We start from the raw sequence: 11,365 nt of genomic DNA on the forward strand, positions 1-11,365 counted from the left end.
AAGAAAATAGAATGATTTTAGGCTCAACTTTTTCTCTTTGGTTATATAATCATGTGATTTTTGGGAATTTCAAATCCAAATTCTTCCAAAAAAATTTCAATTTAAATAGAAGAGAAGTTCTAATACTTTTCCTTTTTATTGTTGGAGTTATTTGGATGGGTGTTTATCCCAAAGTTTTCTTAGAATATATGCATACTTTCATATGTAATGTAGTGCAATATGGAAAATTTGATTAAAAAACATAAAAAGGAAATTTGAAGAAATGTTTGAACATGATTTTTTAGCACTTTTTTCAAAGTTCTTTCTTATTAATGCAACTATCATTTTGCTTATTTATGGAATTATATTTAGTACTTGTAAAAAAATATGATTATCCACCATCAATGTATAATACTAATTGGCTTGGTTTACTTAGTGTTGTGCACTTAGAAGGGCTCGTTTGGAATAATGTAACCAATAAGCCTTCTTCTTTCTCTTATTGGAATAATGAAGGCTTATCTCATCTTGTGAACATGATTAAGCTCTGAATGAGGGAAAACTCCTCCAATTCATTACTCTGAATAAGACCTAATCTTATATGAAGCCTAAAGTAAAGAGTTAGAGCTGCTTCCAAACACTTATTGTCCTACCATATGAGCCTACACACAACCAACATGGCCAAATATAATAGCATAGAGTGTGTGCAGCTCTTTACTATAGCGAGTTGTTTTTACCTCTATTTGGACTATATGAATTAAATTCTAACAAGAAGCCTTTGCATAGAGAGGCATAGTATTAACATGCTGATGTAGTATAAAAGTTCAAGTTTGCAAAATATTATGATCATGCTAATCTATTTAGTTGAATGATTATAATGTTTATAATTTAATAATTTTTATATAAATGACTCTTTTTAAGTATAATACGAAACTATAGTTAGATTATTAATTTTTTTAATTAGAGATTTAAGCAAGAGTGGTAAAAGAAGTACAAAAAGAATGTTTTTAAAAATACATGAATGAAAATCACATAATGCATTAAACACATTAATTTTTTTTTACAAAAAATGGATATAAATAAATATGTCAGATTTATAAAATTGTAAAACATTATTTTTTTTAATATTGATCTTTAATTATTAAAAAAATTAAACTACTAATTAAATAAAAATAAAATATGATATTAAAAATAAAATAAAACAATTACACATATATATTTATTTAATGTATAATATAGAATATATATATATATATATATATATATATATATATATATGGGTCTTATTAAAAAAAATCATAATCAAGCTTGAAATGTAGTGCTAATCATTTATTTTTTCTATTTAAAATTCTATATGATAATTATGAATAAATTACTCTATATGTATTTTTTTTATTTTATTTTTTTATTGTAAGATATACATTGATTGTAATTTATTAATGAAACACCTTCATAAAATCAAACACATTATTGTATTTCTAAGAACCTACATATTTTTTTTGTATTTCTGTTGTTAGGTTAAAACTGCTTTTTTAATTCTTTCATTTATTTTGTATATGTACTTTATTAAAACATACATTCAATAATTTATTCACTTCCATTGTGTGAAATTGTCTGTTTTGTGCCATTTATGATATAACGTATGTAATTTTCTTTTGTTGGGGTAGTTTTACATTGTTGAAATGGTTTACTTTTATAATAATTATAATAGAGATAATGATTATGTTTTAAATACAATAATGTATTTTTTTATCATTCAGAAGAAAAATAAACAAATAAAAATCAAATCTACATATAGGTACACCTTTCATGAATGAAATGATTTTTTGTTTGCAAAGTGGATTTTTTATTTCATAAGTATTTGAGAAAACTACAAGATTTTAGTAAATTTATTGGATTCAATATATATATATATATATATATATATATCAGAGAAAACACGTTTAAATATGGTAGATATCAAAAAAAATATCAATAAGCAGAAAATTGTGTAAATTAAAGTGTATGTATGTATATATATATATCCTTAATTGAATGAAATTATTTCCACAATTTTTGACGTTTTGAAATTTTTTTTATTCAGAAAAAAAAAGAAAAGAAAAAAAAAAGTGAGTGATTTTCTACTTCTATTCATCTAATTGCAACATTTTATGTGAATAAACTGCATTGAAATTGTCTGTATTATATAATCACTACCAATGATTGAAAGAGAAGTAATTAAGTATTTTTAAAACTTTAGTGCAAAGGAGTTTAATTCCTTGTTTCAACCTGGTATTTGGATGAAAACAACATAATACATCTACCCATCCATCCATCCATCAACCCATCCATTCATCCATCCATCCATCAACCCATCCATTCATCCATCCATCCATCCATCAACCCATCCATCCATCAATCCATCCATCCATGGCTTTTCTGTCCATCCTGTATGGAGACATCAATGTATTGCAAAGGATTGGGATCCATTCCTTTCATACACAAATTAGAGTTCAATACTGTACAGGAAAGGGACATTGCAACTCCCAAAAATAAATCAAAAATAAATCAAAAATCAAAAAATCAAAATCAAAATAAACATAGAAGTGTAAAAGTGTTTATGGGTAGGGGATAGAGGAAATGATTCATTACACTAAATTGCAAGTAATGTCATGCCTGAAAACTATTATGAGAGGAGGCCAACATTAGATAAGATAGAAGGAAAATATAAGGCAACATTTGGGAATAGTTTAGATTGGTCCAATATGGTATTAAGACAAAAAGAAGGTTTTTACTTTAGAATTAGGATATAATTATAATGGTGGCATATCCCAAAAGTATCAAGCACCATATCTTCAATAGAATAGAAGAGAGGTTTCTATGGTGAAGGAAGCCACTTACAAGGAAGCACTAATAACAACATGCAAAACTATATATGCATGGAAAAATGAAAATAATGGTTGCTTTTTGTAAATGTCAAAAAAGTAGAAAGTATACCTAATTAAGAAACTCTTTAGTGAGAATTTACATCTTTGTTCTTCACAAAAAGTTGTAATAGGTTCTTACTTAAAATAAAACCTTATGGAGTTGAAATTAATAATAACATAATTCGTGATAAAATATAGATTTTTTCTTTTTGTATGGCTATTACATACTTTGTAGAAAAGATGAAAAATAAAGAAAAATAATTTTCCAATTTTTTAAATTTAAATTAATCAAAATTGGTCCCATTAATATTTTTAAAGTATATTTTCAAATAAAATATTATTATCTACAAATATTTTTAAAATAATGTGCTTATGTTATCTTATTGATATTTTAATACATCATAATTACTAAAAAAATTACATTTTAAAGATGAAAATCTAAATTTTATCTTAAAATTTCAAAAGAATTATTTTAAATATTAAACATAAAATTTATCAAAAAAAATAATTTTAAAAATATTTAAATAATATTAAAAATATTGAACATAAAAGTATTTAAAATAATCTTTAAGATTGTAAAAAACTTTAGAAAAGACTTAGAATAAAGTTAAGATTATATTTAATTTATTTAATTTATAATTTTAATCTAATCTAAAACTTTAAAAAAATCTTAAAAGTTAAAACTACAAATTAAAGATATAAATTACAAACAATCAAAGAGACAATATATTCTTGTATCACTAAAAAAAATAGATATTCATTTAAAGATAATATAATATTAAAATCATAATGGCTATTACCAAAGATAATAAGACTATGGATTCTTGAAATAAGACTAATTATAAGAAAGGCATTGATAAGAGTAAAAAAAGCTTCACTTTTGTCTTTATATATACTATTTAGCTAAAAACTACGTGGTAAAATTCTATAAGATTTTCAATACATGTCTAAATTGCAAAACACATGTTTAATATATAAGATAAGTTTCTATATGTATGCTACATAGCCAACTTGTACCACAAATAGCCAACATGTGTAATACATGACTAACTTGTTTATCAAGTTTTTAACCTATCAATCATCTATGAATATGTATAAAGTCAAATGTATGTTTGTATAAAGTGAAGATTTGTGTCTACAAAATATTATAGAAATTATTTATTTTTAATCCATTTTTATTTATTCAAATAATTATTACTATTAAATATGTCCATGATATAATCCCTCTTTTTAAGGACAAATTCCACAAGAAATAGTAATTACATGTTGAAGAAGTCCAAAATTTGATAAATTGTATTTACAAGATATTTTTATTTTTTTCTTTTGAAGGTAGTTAATAGGTCTTTTCAACCATTAATAGTATCCTATATCAAGGTGGAAAGAGTACCTTCTTGTTAAATTATTGTTGAGATCTATATAACTGCCTTTAAATAAAATATTTTAAACATCATCAAGAATAATATTTATTTCTAATAATATCACCAAACATTGAAAGTTTCTTCAAAGATCATGATATCAAATGCATTATGTCTTGTTATTTATTTAATAAAAAACATATTGTTCTTAAAAGTCTTCATCTTTGTTACATCTTCTCAAAGGTTGTGACAATCTCAATGCTTTGTCTAATAATTCAAAAAATAATAGCTCTTGAATTAAATCTGCTAATTATTGATTCTTCAACTTTTTACCACTACAAATATATAAAAACCAAAAAAAAGAATAAAGATAAGATGCAATTTGCATTGAATTTGTCTTTTTTTATAGCAAAGGTTTTTTTGACTCTTTATTTTGATTTTTATTCTTCATCTTAATATCGACAATAAAAAATATTAATCTTTTTTGTTGCATTAATAAGATTCCTTAGTGGCTTTCAAGTGCATTCACTAATGTTATATCTATGCTAATGTATAAGATATTTTAATATATTTTGGCACTACTATGAGTTAAATACTTTTTAAACTTTACATTTTTTGATTGTTGTCTATTTCTATAGAAAGAAGTTATATTTGTCTTTTTTTTTTATACATCTATTGTCTCATGTGGCTCAAAAAAATATACAAAACATGAGATGGATTTTCATAGAATTTCATGAATATAATCAATGTAAAATTAGATTGATATTTTTACAATTAAAAAATGGTCTAGATCTATAATAATCTAACTTTATTTAAAAATAAATAATCTTAATATTAAGATAAAATAATCATACTTTATTGCCAAAGTAGAGTTAAAATTATACTTTACAATAGGCTTTTTTGTTGATCTTTTGTTGTTCATGAACTTCTTTTAATTGTGCCTTTATTATTGTATATAGCTTTGATAAAAAAATTGATAAATCTTCCACTACAAAATTATAATTTTTAAAAAACTCAAATGGATAATAATCATAATTATAATATATATATATATATATATATATATATATATATATATATATATATTTTGTTGAATTGAAGAATATATTATGTTATTATAGGTAAAATTTACTAATGACAAAAAAATTATTTATTTATCTTAATGATACTTGATGGTACATCTCAAATATAACTTCAAAACTTAGATTCATCCATTTTTTTTGTTTATTGGTTTGAGAATGAAAAACCAAAGATAGTTTTGTATCTATCTTTAATGTATTAAAATATATTTTTTAAATATTTTATATAAATTAGATTCTTCTATTCAATATAATATTCTTTGATATCCCATGATAGCAATAAATATTATCAAGAAAAAATGTAGCTATTTTTTTATATGTGATAGTTTTTGTACATAATATAAAATAAACTATTTTGATAAAATCATTTTCTATCACAAATTTAGATTCATAATAACTTGAGATTAAAAGATTTGTGGTAAAGTCCATAGAAACAAAAGATTAGTTGTTTTGACATAGATAATGGCTGAAAAAGTCTATAAGATCAATAATAAGGAGTTTTTGATTTTGAACAAACATTACATGATTGTACAAAATTTTCAACTATTTTTTATATTTGAAGATACCAAAAATATATAGATATTAATTCTAAAATCTTATTATATCCAAAATGTCTTACAACTAAAAAATTATGATAAGCTTAAAGAACATGTAATTGTGCTTTATCTTTTGGAAAATATAAACATCCATTAAAATAGATAAGATTTCTTTTAAACTCAAACTTAGAAGTATCATGAGATTTGAATAGATTATTATTGATATTGTAAACAAGAAAATCTAAGAATATACTTGATTGAACTTCATCAAAAAATATTAAATCAATAATAAATATTGATTTTATTTCTTGAAGATGAAATTATTTAGGCTTCAAAAGAATTGTTTTTTGTTGATCAAAAGATGTATCTTCTTCTTTTGGTAAAAGATGAAAATATCTAAAAAGAGAGTCTATTAAGCTTTATTTTTTTCTAAATCAATAAATGATTTTGAATTTAAATCTTAATAAAAACATGCTCCAACTACTTTAGCAAAGATATAAAAGACATGTTAATATAAAATACTAAAGGTTCTTGTGATATGTATAAATAATCACTAAATTAGAATTATCTTCTAAATAATAGCACTATTCTTGAAATTAACCTACAATTGCAAGAAGTTTTGTTATAGATCTTAAATTTGAACTTTGCTATTAAAAATTTTCTTGAATAAAAAATTATAAGGTGGATTTTGTCATCTACTCTTCTTAGTAAAAATATCATTGTTAATTTCAAGTCCAATATATTTATTTCTATAAAACATATCTTAAAAAAATTAATATGATATAAAATTAGGCTTGTAGTTATTTTTTTTAAAGCTTTAAATATTAATTCGGTTTCTTTATTCTACTTAAGTTTTCTTTATAAGTCAAATACATAAGTGAAGCTACAAATTGAAAAAAAATCTTGATAAAAATAAATAATAATAAACAAAACTTCAAAAATATTAGATATTTTTTATTATTTTAAAAATCTTCTAATCTATATTAGTCTAAATTTTCTCAACATTCATCATAAAACCTTCATTTCAAATGATATATGCTAAAAAATTGACTTGAGTTGTATAAATTAGATACTTTTTTTTTTATCTTTGTATGTAGTTTTACACCTTAGAATTTTTATAACATATAATAAACATGAAGTTTATATTTTTTTTTATTCTTGGAATAAATTAAAATATTACCTAGATAATAGATAATAAAATCATTTAGAAATACTTAAAAGACATTATTCATTAGATGTTGAAAAGTAATGGCACATTTGTGAGTGCAAAAAGTATGATATTATATTCAAAATAGACATATTTGGTTCAAAATATGATCTTCCATTTATATCTTTTTAAAATATGTATTATATTATATGCTTATTATAAATCTATTTTTATATAAATATTTATTTCATTTAATTCATGAAAATATTTTTATATCAAAGATAGAAGAAACTTATTTTTAATGGTGATCTTCTTGAGTTGTTGATAGTATACATACATTTGTAGTAGTTTGTTGTTTTTCCTCACAATTTTTATTTATTTATTTTAATTTTTTTTGAGATTTCGAATGGCTTTTGAAACTCTTGGCCAAATTTTCATAAATATATTCTTTAAGTATAACCAACTTGTTTTGTAATAAGACATAAATTGGTTCAAATGGTTGTTGAATTTTTTTTTGAAGATAAATTAAATAATTATATGAAAGATGCTTTGTAGGAATATCTAAATTTTTCTTTTCAAAGACGTCTTAACAATTTTTATACTGGTTCGAAATTTTGTTTGAAGTCTTTCCACCATGAAAAATGAATGTGGCATAAATAATAAAAAGTGATCTTTCTTTTGTAGCATGTATAAAAGCTTTTTCACCTATCAATAATAATTTGATTGTATTAGACTTATAATTATCTACTTGGATAATAGAGGTCTAGATTTTGTAATAGAAAAAATCAAGATTATGAAAAATTTAATGTATTTGAATATTATAATTCTTTAGCAATATTCAATCTAAAATAACTATGTTTAATATTATATATTATAAAACTATTATAAAAATTAATGGCTATATTTATAAAAATATTTTTATAGATAATATTTCTAAAAAAAACAAATTACTACCTATGGCTTTTACATGCACAAACTTAGTTTCTTTTCTAAGGATATTTCTTCTTTTTTACTAAAGATTTTATCTATGAAATAAATTGAGGCTTTTAAATCTAAAAATAAAAGAATTTGTTATTTTTTGATCATAAAAAAATATTTATGATAAAGCAAAATAAAAAAAATTAATGAAAAAATATGATATTTATTAGATGTTATATAAGATTCCAACCATAAAATCTATATTGTAGCTAAACAAACTTGTTTTTCAACATATTGTCATTTTTAGTAATCATTTTTTTCATCTTGTGACCATGTTGTTTCTTTTGATAATATTCAATCATGTATTTAGAATCTCTACAATATAAGCACAATTATCTTTGATAAAGTCAAGTCTTTATTTTCTTAGTAAGTAGTTTAAAATGCACCAAATTAATTTGTATATATTCTAGCCTTGATGAATAAGTTTAAAAAAATTTAGAAGTTGTCATGACTTGAATTGTTCCTCTTTAATCAAATCTTTGTTCTTAATGTCTTTCAAAGAATCAATAAATATTACAAAGCATGATTATATTAATAAAGAAGGATAGTCCACTTTTGATAAGAAAAGAATTAATGTTAGAAAATAAATAATTTTAGTTTAAAGTTGAATAATCTGCAATCTTTTAAAGCATAATAACAAAATAAATAAATAAATAAATAAATAAATAAATCACTCACTTCTAACACAAAACAAGAATAATAAATTTGCACTCTTTTCAAATTATTAAGAAAATAAATTACAAACAACTAAATAATAAATACACTCTTATATCACTATAAAAAAATAAATATTCACTCAAATACAATATAATACTAAAATCATAATGAATATTGCTAAAGACAAAAAGACTATGGACTCTTGAAGTAAGACAAACTATATACTATCTAGCTAAGAGTTGTATGGAAAAATTCTATAAGATTTCTAATACATGTCTAAATTGAAAAATACACATTTAATATGTAATACAAGCTTCTATGTGTGTGTCACATAGCCAACTTGTACCACAAGTAGTCAACATGTGCAATATGTGGCCAACTTGTTTGCCAAGCTTTTAGCCTATCAATCATCTATGAATATATATAAAGTCAAATTTCCATCTATATAAAGTAAAGAATTGTGTCTAAAAAATATTATAGAATTTATTTATTTTTATTAATTTCTATCTAATTCAATTTATATAAATCATTACTATTATCAAGTATGTCTCTGATAAGTTTTATATGCAATTCAACTTGCATAGTTAAGAATAAATATACAAAATGGTCACAAAATTATTTTTTGAAAAACTAAATGAAAAAATTGATTTATGTAAAATACCATAATAAATATTACAAAGCATGATTATATTATATTATAAAAAAATCACTTAAAAGTTTTTATATTATTATAGAAAAATAATTTTTAAATTAAAAAAAATAGATTAAATATATAATATCTTTTTTGGGCACATTAAAGATTTTTTTAAATATATTTTGGATCTTTATTCAATTCATATGATTGTAGACATTTTTTTGAAAACATTTCTAATTCTAAGAAATATGCATAGAAGCACTAAATTACTTTGATCAGCCAACAAGTCTTGTAGTCATCTAAAAAATTTTAATGGTATTTTTTAGTTAATTTATATCAGTAGAAGAGTCTGATTATCTTCAATCTAATCGAAATGTAATTTTATTTTTGATTTTTTGTATCCCTACTCTTCATTGAAAATTTTATAATTTCTTTTTATTTAATAAAAGATATTATAATATCTTTATTAATTTATTATATATATATATATATATCACCTTTGGTTTTTAAAAGAAATCATTGTTAAAAAAAATTATTTATACATGAACTTATGGCTCTTTGGTAATTTATTTACAATTTGAAAACATTTGACAATACTTAATACATATGATGTAAAAAATATTTTTTTTTATGATAAATAGTAGGCCAAATTTGGTCATAAAAACATCAAGGTAATTTAGGTAATTAAGATTATCTTCTTCTAAGTTTAATTTTTATTTATATAATAATAATAATTCAAATTTATTAAATAAATTATTTTAGATCATATTCATCAAATTAATATTTTAAAAAATTATTCTATAAATTTATTTATATATTTTTAAGTGATAAGATGAAATAAAAAATTAAATATATATTAGTATACATACACACACACACACACACATATATATATATATATATATATATATAGATGGAATTTTCATAACATATATTAAAATTTGGATTTGAATTCAAATAATAATTTTATTTCTATTTATATTTTATAAGATTGATAATTAGCATGTAATGTCTATATGTCATATTTGATTTGTGCTGAAGAAAAAATTTAAGCAATCTTTGAGGGATTTTGATATTATGAGTGCTTAATCTATTAAAGTTGCAATTATATACATATTCATTCAATTTGTAATAATTAAGCTCTGTTTAGTGTTAATTTCTTTGTGCATGCATGTTGAATAATTTAGATACGCATTAACTTTTATTTATGAATTGATTGGATAATTTAACAATTAGTACATGAGATTTAAATTAATTTCTTTTTATAACCAATTTTAATTTTAAAAAGTATTTATTTGAGATATATATATATATATATATATATATATATATATAAGAAAATATCAAAATGATTAACCTATTTACTAAATCAATCCATCTTATTGTAACAATTATTAAAAATAATTAAATAAATGAAAATCTCTAAGAACCATTATTGCAATCATGGTCTTCATTCTTCCGTCCTTTGTTCTCAGCCTTCTTTATTTCAACCCTTCCCTTGTCTTGTTTCCCTTAATTCAAATTCTGTAAGTTTCAACTAAGAGTCCTCTTTAGCAATATTCTTCTTTTGTAATTGATGTGGCATTGTCTTTCTTGTATCAAATTCCTTATCAAGGCAATAAAACTTTTATATTCTTCAATCAACTATGTATGTCAATGTTAAGAATATAGATATAGATATATATATATATATATATCTTTTATATTTGTATATGGAATATCAATGCATGAAACTACAATCTGAACACGACTTCATTGTATCAATCATATCCATAGAACTTTGTAATACTTCTAACTAAAGATGCTTTTGGACTGTTGGTTGCCAAAACAAGGTAATGTGAAGTGAGTTTTGCAGCTTATTCTTATTTTGCCACGACTCTCAACTTAGATTCATATAGTTGGGAATGAAAGGTTTAAATGAAGGAAATTTAGATGAGAGCTAAGAACAAAAGAAGAGGGGGGGGGGGGGGGGTTGAGATGAGAGCTCAAAACAAAGAAGAATCATGATGAGAGTTGAGAACAAAGATGGCTGAGAACAAAGGAAGTGGGGGTTAGGAACAAGAGAAGTGAAACTAATGACCATGATTGTACTGATGG

The sequence above is a fragment of the Physcomitrium patens genome, chromosome 6, assembly GCF_059467195.1.
Source record: "Physcomitrium patens ecotype Gransden chromosome 6, ASM5946719v1, whole genome shotgun sequence".
In the NCBI taxonomy this organism is placed as follows: domain Eukaryota; kingdom Viridiplantae; phylum Streptophyta; class Bryopsida; order Funariales; family Funariaceae; genus Physcomitrium; species Physcomitrium patens.